This window comes from Rhamphochromis sp. 'chilingali' (genome assembly GCF_963969265.1).
Source record: "Rhamphochromis sp. 'chilingali' genome assembly, chromosome: 13".
Lineage (NCBI taxonomy): Eukaryota > Metazoa > Chordata > Actinopteri > Cichliformes > Cichlidae > Rhamphochromis > Rhamphochromis sp. 'chilingali'.
In genome coordinates, this window is record NC_137940.1 from 15,746,485 (window position 1) to 15,758,174 (window position 11,690).

At 39.7% G+C, this 11,690-nt stretch overlaps 1 long non-coding RNA gene across 1 annotated transcript; it reads right to left on the minus strand.

Moving 5' to 3' along the window:
• Nucleotides 1-1,899: 1,899 nt before the first annotated feature.
• LOC308408654 lies at nucleotides 1,900-2,608 on the minus strand. The gene is made up of 4 exons (XR_013973825.1): nucleotides 2,584-2,608; nucleotides 2,318-2,374; nucleotides 2,129-2,213; nucleotides 1,900-2,034 (listed from the first exon to the last, which is right to left on the minus strand). It is a non-coding gene; the product is annotated as an uncharacterized lncRNA (long non-coding RNA).
• Between the last annotated feature and the right edge of the window lie 9,082 nt (nucleotides 2,609-11,690).

The following is an 11,690-nucleotide window of genomic DNA, read 5'->3' on the forward strand; positions in this document are numbered from 1 at the left end:
TGTTGAAGCACAGTACGTATCACTCCGTGAGGCTCCGTAATGCTTCGACAGTCCACCAAGCGGTGCGGGTTTGTAGCTTAGCAAAGTCGTACTGAACATTTGACAGATTTTTGAGCACCGTGTACATAAATTCATTTCGAGTTCAGTAAACACAACCAGAATTCATACATAAGGCACACGGGATTATAAGGGGCTCTGTCAATTTTCAAAAAAACTTAAAGGATTCATTCTAAGTGCGTCGTATTTTCCAAACAACACGGTAATAACGACAGCCCGCTAGCATGACTACCAAAAATAGTGCTTTTTTTGTGTATCTGACGGACAAAAGCTAAACCAGTTCCACACCACTGAAGTTGCAGCATTTTTACAAACCAGTTCTGGTTCATCCGTTTCATTCAACGATCCGCTTTCCCCCTTCTCATTCTCCGTCTCCGCCATGCTTTTTCCGTCATGTGCATATGAAAACAAAGGCACTGCGCATCCGTGTTTCACCCATATTCTATTTTATATTTCATTTTCTTATCGTTGCCCAACATTATACCGGTATTACCATGAATGGTATGATATGGCCCAGCCCTACCACCAGTGTGGAGAGAGAAGAGAAGCTGTATGCATCCTTGGCATTAGTGTAGAGCAGATCTAAGATTCTCTCCCCCCTGGTGGGACAGGCCGCATATTGTGTAAATGTTGGCAGTGTGATGTCCAAGGTGACATTGTCGGGTATGTACAGACAGCAAGCCGAGGGGACATTAGAAAACCCACCCCAGCCCGCCGTTTCTTACAGAGGCAACTCTGGACTGAGACAGAGTCCAGGCCCTCTTCAGGAGACTGTTTCCAGAGCCCAAGCCCTGCATTGAGGTGAGCCCAACTATATTTAGCCGATACCTCTCAACCTCACGCACTAAATGAGGCTCCTTCCCTGCCAGAGAGGTGACATTCCATGTCCCAATTGACAGTCTTGGGATCAGTCTGCCAGGGCTTCCACTCTTGGCTGCCGCTTGGTACACGGTACACATGCACGCGACTCCTATGATGCCTCCTGCGGGTGGTGGGCCTGCGAGAGGAGGGGCCCATATCATCTTTTCAGGCTATGCTCAGCCGGGCCCCATGGACTAACAGCCGGCCACCAGACGCTCACCTTTGGGCACCTTCCCGAGCCTGGCTCCAGGCCGGGACCCCAATAACCCTCTCCTGGGAAGGGGAAACTGTTCCCTCAGTGATATTCTAATAAGTTTCTTCTGAATTGCTCTTTGTCTGGTCCCTCACCCAGGACAAATTTGCTATGGGAGACCCTACTAGACATATTATGTATAACTAATACAACTAACTTAATTAACAAGATTTGCACAACTACCATTAGGATTTATTTTTTTTTTAAATTTGAAAGTATACGTTGTAAAAAAATAAAAGAAAATCTAACTTTGACTCTGTAGTATTGAACAAAGTGTTGTATGAATGTCCACATAAACAAAAGCTTATTATCTAAGTTGCTGTTATTAGTAATAGTGGTAGTAGTAATATATATAAATTAGGAACAGATAATTGAATAATTGAATAGGGCATTTTTTTTCTCCTTACTCACACAACCGATAAAGATTATTAATCATAAATATGAATCTGAATGACCCCTGTCAGCATTAAGTAGTCCATCCATCCATTCGCTTCCGCTTATCCTTTTCAGGGTCACGGGGGGCGCTGGAGCCTATCCCAGCTGTCATGGACAGGTCGCCAGTCTGGCATTAAGTACTCCAACAGCTAAATATGAGTAAAAAGCTACAAAAAAAATGACGTAAATCTTAATGTTACACAAACTGGACTTTGCTATCCCCCATTAACCCAGTGCAAGAATGAATACAAACGTTTTTAAAGTGAAATAAACTTTATTGAACTTCCTTTTAATGTGCATTTGTTTAATTGGATGTATTTGTTGAAGTGGAACAGGAGCAAGACCACTGCAGAGAATAAAGTGATCGCAGCAGCAGACGTAAGTGTATCCAACAGGTCAATGGATCCATTCTTTGCCCACACGAACACCTAAAGCGTTTATGAGGATAAGATGTACGTGTTAGTTGATGCATTCTTTTATTGTGGTAAGTATCTCTGTATAACAAATACAAACTGCTCTTGCCTGCAAAGTTCTCCTATAGGATTCTCATCTTGTAGGCTCAGACCAATGCGTGCTTCATTGTCAGCATTTTGAAAATGTATTTCCACTGCATGAAGCACAATGAATTTTTAAATAAAAACGTTGGAATATCATTTGGGACCACTGAATCTGAGGAAATCAAACATATGTAGAACCAACACTTGTACATACCTGACATTGTTCGTCCTTATTGTTCTGCTTGTGACAGAGACCAGTTCCAAAGATAAGCTGCATGCAGAGGAAATAATTATTACTATCTTGGAAGAAGTAGTGAATTTTATTCTATAAGTGGAAGCTCTAAAGATTTCAGTCAAAAAATTGGAAGAATTGTTGATTTATATGTCTAAACTGGAAGCCCTACTGATTGGGATTAAAAAAATGAAACAAAAAACACAAGAATTAGTAATTATAATAAATAGAATGCTGACTGGACTCACCACTTAACAAATTATACTTCTCCAGACTTTGGCTGACATCACTATCTACTAGCAAATCAGATGATCGATTTCCGCTGTCTGTTATAAGACACTGTGACTTGGAATTGAGGATGACTTCTGAGGAATTGTATGTGTCATTAAAGTAACTGTGTAATCAAATCTACTAATTTGCATATCATCCTTTAGGAATCACATTAGTGTGAAATGTGACTCATTTGGAAATCCACATTGTGAAAGAAAAAACATAATTTGTTTTGAATAAAGTTCCGTGTTCTGTGTGATTAAAATGTGACTTGCTGTCTAAAAGACCTAAAATGATTAGTAAGTCTGCAATTACACTATATATACATGTGAGTACATTATAATTTTGGCCCATCACATTTTGACTCATTTTGGTGCAATTCTTTCCATTACATAATGTTTGAATATCACAACTGTTGATACTGCACCAAATTTGTAATGTTTCACTGTGTGGCTGACAGGAAATAGAACCCAAACACAGGACTCATACACGAGGAGGGATGAACTCAGCTTTATTGCCTGAAAAAACACACGTACTGAACTAAAACAAGGAGCCATAAACAAGAAACTCAAATCAAAAACCAAGGACACGAGGGAGCTACACTGGGAACACAGGGAACTAGGAGGGGGGAGAAAACACACACTGTGAGGGGTTGACGCAACAAGAAACGGAGGTAAAACAAACAATAAATACACAAGGAGAACAAGGAACAGCTGGGAGATACAGCTAAGGGCAATTACACACATGAAAAAAACAGGGAGGACAAACAAACCTGGAACATAAGGTCAGTGGGAGAAACTCAGAGATGGGAGATGAGGAAGGCTGGACAGAGAGACGCAGAGGAACATAGTGAATGAACATAGAGGACCGACACAGGTAGGGCTGATAAAAACACTCAAACACTAACCACAAGAACCAAACCCTAAGAACTAATACCAAAATCAGAATTAACACAAAACCAGTGTTGGGAAGGTTACTTTTAAAATGTATTCCATTACAGAATACAGAATACATGCCCCAAAATGTATTCTGTAACGTATTCCGTTACGTTACTCAATGAGAGTAACGTATTCTGAATACTTTGGATTACTTAATATATTATCATGCTGTTTACAACAACGTGAATGTACTATTGCTGTGTGATTTATTACTGTTACTGAAGGTCCGCGGCTCCGAACCATAGTAAAGGGACCTCTGGCTAATACGGTGGGTTCTGTGTCGGCTCGTAGCTAAAAAATAGCTTTACTTTGTTGTGTGGGTCAACTTTGTTTGCGAGACACAGAGAGAGGCGTTGAAAGACTGCTCCAACGGAACTTATTGTTTTTGGAGGAAAACACGAACACTGTGTACAGTCGAGTCTTAATCACGTTAAAATGACATTAACGCCATAACGTGGCAAATCTCTGTTAACAAGATTGCCCGTGCTTGGGGCTGGACGTTAACGAGCTAACTGCGCTAACGCACTAGTTCCCACAAATTGAGCATTGCGTGGCACATCCGACATACTGTTTTACTTTTTTCCATGATGCGCTTACCATCAGGGTCATACTTCACATGAAAACCAAGATAGTTCCAAACACCAGATCTGAATGAGGATGGCGGAGGTTCAATTTCGGGTAGCGTTGAGGCAGTTGCCATGTTGCAATGAGTTTAGCTTCTGTCTTGCTAGCTTGCGCTGCGCTCAGTGGATCTGCACTCAACAGTGCAGCCTAGGCGGAGTAGTCGAACGCAGATCCACTGAGCGCTCAACACAGACAGCATCGTCAGATGAAAGGTTGATAAAATAAATAAAAAATGTTGTATTGTTTGATACATATGCGTACCGAACCGAAAGCACTGTATCGAACGGTTCACACACACACACACACACACACACACACACACACACACGCACATATATATATATATATATATACACACACACACACACACACACGCACACATACAAACATTTTAATTTTAATTGATTTTAATCAATAAATCAATAATCAAAACCCACTCCTACTAGCAGGCAGGGCATACTTGGAACGCCATAAACAATTGGCTGGGAAACTATACAGAAACATCTGTGCTGAATACGGCCTGGAAGTCAAATTGGGAGACGCCCACTGGGGTCGTGGAGAATGACCGAACTAAAATCTTGTGGGACTTCCAGATGTAGATGGACAAAATGGTGATGGCTTACCAACCAGACATAGTGGTGATGGAATAAAAGAAGAAGACAGCTGTGGTGACAGACATAGCATTTCCAAATGACAGCAAAATCAGGAAGAAAGAAACTTGAGAAATACAGAAGTCTCAGAGAAGAGATCGAGAAGAATGGTGGGTGAAGGTAACAGTGGTCCTATTGGTAATCGGAGCACTAGGTGTGCTGACTCTCAAGCTAGGCGAGTGGCTCCAGCAGATCCCAGGAACATCATCTATGATCTCTGTACAGAAGTGCACCATCCTAGGAACAGCCAAGATACTGCGCATGGCCCTCAAGCTCCCAGGCCTCTGGTAGCAGATTTGAGCTTGTAGGATAGAGCGCCCTTATGGGCGAGAGGGGAATTGTGTTTTGTTTTTGTTTTTTGTTTTTTTGCCAATTTCAAATGTGATTTATGCTAAAAAGACATTCTAGGTTCAAAATTTAAACTTGTTTTATAACATAAGTAATAAATTCAAATGAGTGATACTTCGCACTAACAACATCTCCAAAGGAAGATATGCAAATTATGTCCATTAAGTCAATTACATTGTTTACATTTAAAGTTCCAAACGAGTAATCCTCCATTCCAAGTTCAGATATACACTATTGGTAAGAGATCACATGATAAAAGCAGAGGGCATGATGGGTTGGAAGATCTGAATGCTAAGATCCCCGTAGGTTATATGCAGAGCTGTTAGTGTTTCAGTTGAAGATTGTGGAATTACATAGAGGTAAGTTGGGATAAAATTCACTAAATCCTTCCAACTGTAAGATCCCAATCCCTAATCTCTTTTGTAACATTTAAATAGTAAAATTCCAACTATTAAATATAAATCACTAATGTTTAAAAGATTTTAATTTCCCTGTTTCCCATTATTCTTATTTCGTTTTTTCATTTTTTTAGGTTTCCTTTCTTAATTCCTACGTGAATGGTGACATATTGTCACAGTCAAGAAACAAGTGAGTAACAAAATGTTTTTATTTTGTTCATACTTTTATACCTTGTAGCACCACACATTAAGACCTATGTAATTGTCTGTGAGCGCCCATTGAATTTATTTTAATCGTACTATCTGCGTATCATTTCGAGTGAAAAATGTTTTTAGGCTTCATCTGCCTGCTAGACAGATTATGTGTCAAATCAAAAAGGAACATAGCCCTACAGTAAATAAGTACACATACAGAAATCAGCGCATAGAGACATTGACCCTTGAAATTCTTTAACACTAACATCTTTTTCAACAGTTCTTCTTTGCTGAAGGGCTCAATCCATTTTTAGAAACTTGTTTAAAAATAAGTGAAATATAAATCAATTATTCATCCATCCAAATCTCTAATTCTTCCAATTCACTTCAATTCAATTCAATATGTAGGTGTGAAAACGCTTCTTTTTTGATCTGTGCATAGTTAACCACTGTTGGGGGCAGTGTCTTTGAAGCATATGCGGTTGGGTGTCCGTCCTGCATCAACACAGCTCCCAAACCATACTTGGATGCATCTACCTGTAGGTGTAGCTCCTTGGTCGTGTCGTAGTATGCCAGTATGGGGCCTGGTTCTCTGGTTATGAGATGCTTCATTTGCTGGAAGACTCTGTCGTGATTCTGATCCCAGACGAACTCCAAGTCTTGCTTGAGCAGCTGACGCAGCGGTGCGTTCACTTCTGATAGTCGCAGTGCGAATCTGGACAGGTAGTTCGCCATTCCAAGTCAAAGGAGCTTGCAAAGAGAGTATTCCAAGCATTGTCTCTAGCTCATTCTTATTCTCAGGAGGCGGCATGTCTTTGATGGCCTGTAGTTTCTTTGGGTCTGGCTGGATGCCCTCCCGGGTGAGTTTGTGTCCAAAGTAACTCACTTCTGTGGCACCTATGACACATTTCTCTGGATTGAGACACACGACGGGCATGGCGTCTGGGTCAATGTGTAAGTCGCATTCTCCTGGGAATATGCCCTTGAACATATCAGCAAACTCCTCCATGACACTTGTGGTCTGTACTGACATGACCAGCTTGACTAGGTTTAGATCCAGGCATGCTCTCAACCAAGGGACAATCAGCACGGAGTGCAAACATTATGAACAATACAACAATTACGACCAGTGTTGTGGGTAAGTCTAAATAAAGTAGATAAAATTATATACTTACTTATACAGTGTCTTGGTAGTCCTACTGACACCCAAAGTATTGTCAACTACAAATTAATCATATACATACATACGCTATCCAGCTGCTAACAAAACCCTAATCATGGCAGCACAGGCACAAGCTCTGAGAACAGGGTCCATAGAGGCTGGGGTCTATCACACCAGACAAAACCCCATGTGAAGTCTGTGTAAAGATGCCCCTGAGACAATCCAGCACATAACAGCAGGGTGCAAGATGCTAGCAAGTAGAGCATACATGGAACATCATAACCAAGTGGCTGGAATAGTACACAGGAACATCTGTGCCAATATGGCCTGGAAGTCAAAATGGGAGACGCCCACTAGGGTCGTGGAGAATGACCGAACTAAAATCTTGTGGGACTTCTAGATGCAGACAGAAAAAATGTTGATGGATAACCAACTGGACTTCTACTGTTTTCTTTCTTCTGTGGAAATCACAGAAGAAGATGGCTGTAGTGTTAGACGTAGCATTTCCGAATGACAGCAACATCAGGAAGAAGGAACACAAGAAGCTTGAGAAATACAGAGGGCACAGTCCTAGGAACAACTAAGATACTTTTGTATCTCAATCATCTTTTGTATGTATTATTGTAGGGTCTATCTTACAATATAAAGCACCTTGAGGTGACCGTTGTCGTGATTTGGCACGACATAAATAAAATTGACCTAAAATGAATTGAATACTGCACAGGGCCCTCAAGCTCCCAGGCTTCTTGTAGCAGACCTGAGCTTGATGGACAGAGCGCCCTGAGTGAGAGGGGAATTGTTGTTTTTTGGGTGTTTTTTTTTGCCAAATTACAAATGCAATATATGCTAAAAAGGAATTCTAGGTTCAAGTTTAAACCTCATTTTATAATATAATACTTATATTATAAGTAAGACCAAACGCCCTTATGGGCGAGAGGGGAATTGTGTTTTGTTTTTGTTTTTTGTTTTTTTGCCAATTTCAAATGTGATTTATGCTAAAAAGACATTCTAGGTTCAAAATGTAAACTTGTTTTATAACATAAGTAATAAATTCAAATGAGTGATACTTCGCACTAACAACATCTCCAAAGGAAGATATGCAAATTATGTTAGTTAAGTTACATTTAAAGTTCCAAACGAGTAATCCTCCATTCCAAGTTCTGATATACACTATTGGTAAGAGATCACATGATAAAAGCAGAGGGCATGATGGGTTGGAAGATCTGAATGCTAAGATCCCCGTAGGTTATATGCAGAGCTGTTAGTGTTTCAGTTGAAGATTGTGGAATTACATAGAGGTAAGTTGGGATAAAATTCACTAAATCCTTCCAACTGTAAGATCCCAATCCCTAATCTCTTTTGTAACATTTAAATAGTAAAATTCCAACTATTAAATGTAAATCACTAATGTTTAAAAGATTTTAATTTCCCTGTTTCCCATTATTCTTATTTCGTTTTTTCATTTTTCTAGGTTTCCTTTCTTAATTCCTACGTGAATGGTGACATATTGTCACAGTCAAGAAACAAGTGAGTAACAAAATGTTTTTATTTTGTTCATACTTTTATACCTTGTAGCACCACACATTAAGACCTATGTAATTGTCTGTGAGCGCCCATTGAATTTATTTTAATCGTACTATCTGCGTATCATTTCGAGTGAAAAATGTTTTTAGGCTTCATCTGCCTGCTAGACAGATTATGTGTCAAATCAAAAAGGAACATAGCCCTACAGTAAATAAGTACACATACAGAAATCAGCGCATAGAGACATTGACCCTTGAAATTCTTTAACACTAACATCTTTTTCAACAGTTCTTCTTTGCTGAAGGGCTCAATCCATTTTTAGAAACTTGTTTAAAAATAAGTGAAATATAAATCAATTATTCATCCATCCAAATCTCTAATTCTTCCAATTCACTTCAATTCAATTCAATATGTAGGTGTGAAAACGCTTCTTTTTCGATCTGTGCATAGTTAACCACTGTTAGGGTCAGTGTCTTTGAAGCATATGCGGTTGGGTGTCCGTCCTGCATCAACACAGCTCCCAAACCATACTTGGATGCATCTACCTGTAGGTGTAGCTCCTTGGTCGTGTCGTAGTATGCCAGTATGGGGCCTGGTTCTCTGGTTATGAGATGCTTCATTTGCTGGAAGACTCTGTCGTGATTCTGATCCCAGACGAACTCCAAGTCTTGCTTGAGCAGCTGACGCAGCGGTGCGTTCACTTCTGATAGTCGCAGTGCGAATCTGGACAGGTAGTTCGCCATTCCAAGTCAAAGGAGCTTGCAAAGAGAGTATTCCAAGCATTGTCTCTAGCTCATTCTTATTCTCAGGAGGCGGCATGTCTTTGATGGCCTGTAGTTTCTTTGGGTCTGGCTGGATGCCCTCCCGGGTGAGTTTGTGTCCAAAGTAACTCACTTCTGTGGCACCTATGACACATTTCTCTGGATTGAGACACACGACGGGCATGGCGTCTGGGTCAATGTGTAAGTCGCATTCTCCTGGGAATATGCCCTTGAACATATCAGCAAACTCCTCCATGACACTTGTGGTCTGTACTGACATGACCAGCTTGACTAGGTTTAGATCCAGGCATGCTCTCAACCAAGGGACAATCAGCACGGAGTGCAAACATTATGAACAATACAACAATTACGACCAGTGTTGTGGGTAAGTCTAAATAAAGTAGATAAAATTATATACTTACTTATACAGTGTCTTGGTAGTCCTACTGACACCCAAAGTATTGTCAACTACAAATTAATCATATACATACATACGCTATCCAGCTGCTAACAAAACCCTAATCATGGCAGCACAGGCACAAGCTCTGAGAACAGGGTCCATAGAGGCTGGGGTCTATCACACCAGACAAAACCCCATGTGAAGTCTGTGTAAAGATGCCCCTGAGACAATCCAGCACATAACAGCAGGGTGCAAGATGCTAGCAAGTAGAGCATACATGGAACATCATAACCAAGTGGCTGGAATAGTACACAGGAACATCTGTGCCAATATGGCCTGGAAGTCAAAATGGGAGACGCCCACTAGGGTCGTGGAGAATGACCGAACTAAAATCTTGTGGGACTTCTAGATGCAGACAGAAAAAATGTTGATGGATAACCAACTGGACTTCTACTGTTTTCTTTCTTCTGTGGAAATCACAGAAGAAGATGGCTGTAGTGTTAGACGTAGCATTTCCGAATGACAGCAACATCAGGAAGAAGGAACACAAGAAGCTTGAGAAATACAGAGGGCACAGTCCTAGGAACAACTAAGATACTTTTGTATCTCAATCATCTTTTTTATGTATTATTGTAGGGTCTATCTTACAATATAAAGCACCTTGAGGTGACCGTTGTCGTGATTTGGCACGACATAAATAAAATTGACCTAAAATGAATTGAATACTGCACAGGGCCCTCAAGCTCCCAGGCTTCTTGTAGCAGACCTGAGCTTGATGGACAGAGCGCCCTGAGTGAGAGGGGAATTGTTGTTTTTTGGGTGTTTTTTTTTGCCAAATTACAAATGCAATATATGCTAAAAAGGAATTCTAGGTTCAAGTTTAAACCTCATTTTATAATATAATACTTATATTATAAGTAAGACCAAACGCCCTTATGGGCGAGAGGGGAATTGTGTTTTGTTTTTGTTTTTTGTTTTTTTGCCAATTTCAAATGTGATTTATGCTAAAAAGACATTCTAGGTTCAAAATGTAAACTTGTTTTATAACATAAGTAATAAATTCAAATGAGTGATACTTCGCACTAACAACATCTCCAAAGGAAGATATGCAAATTATGTTAGTTAAGTTACATTTAAAGTTCCAAACGAGTAATCCTCCATTCCAAGTTCTGATATACACTATTGGTAAGAGATCACATGATAAAAGCAGAGGGCATGATGGGTTGGAAGATCTGAATGCTAAGATCCCCGTAGGTTATATGCAGAGCTGTTAGTGTTTCAGTTGAAGATTGTGGAATTACATAGAGGTAAGTTGGGATAAAATTCACTAAATCCTTCCAACTGTAAGATCCCAATCCCTAATCTCTTTTGTAACATTTAAATAGTAAAATTCCAACTATTAAATGTAAATCACTAATGTTTAAAAGATTTTAATTTCCCTGTTTCCCATTATTCTTATTTCGTTTTTTCATTTTTTTTAGGTTTCCTTTCTTAATTCCTACGTGAATGGTGACATATTGTCACAGTCAAGAAACAAGTGAGTAACAAAATGTTTTTATTTTGTTCATACTTTTATACCTTGTAGCACCACACATTAAGACCTATGTAATTGTCTGTGAGCGCCCATTGAATTTATTTTAATCGTACTATCTGCGTATTATTTCGAGTGAAAAATGTTTTTAGGCTTCATCTGCCTGCTAGACAGATTATGTGTCAAATCAAAAAGGAACATAGCCCTACAGTAAATAAGTACACATACAGAAATCAGCGCATAGAGACATTGACCCTTGAAATTCTTTAACAACACAAATTTGCGATGCTTCCAAATCTTAAATAACCGTCCATGTTAAAAAGGAGTTCTTCCTTCAAACTGCCATTAAAATGCCACCAAAGTCCTGATTCCAATTCAAAGTGGTAGGCTTTTTATATATATATCAAGGTTTTCTTATATTTCTCTTCTTATTTTTCAAGTATTGGGACATATGCTCCTCAATTTGAAGACTTGTTGGCAAAAAATTATTCACCTGTTCTGATGTGTATTCTTCTCTACAGGAAAAATGCCACGTCAGATGACAGATTGCCCAA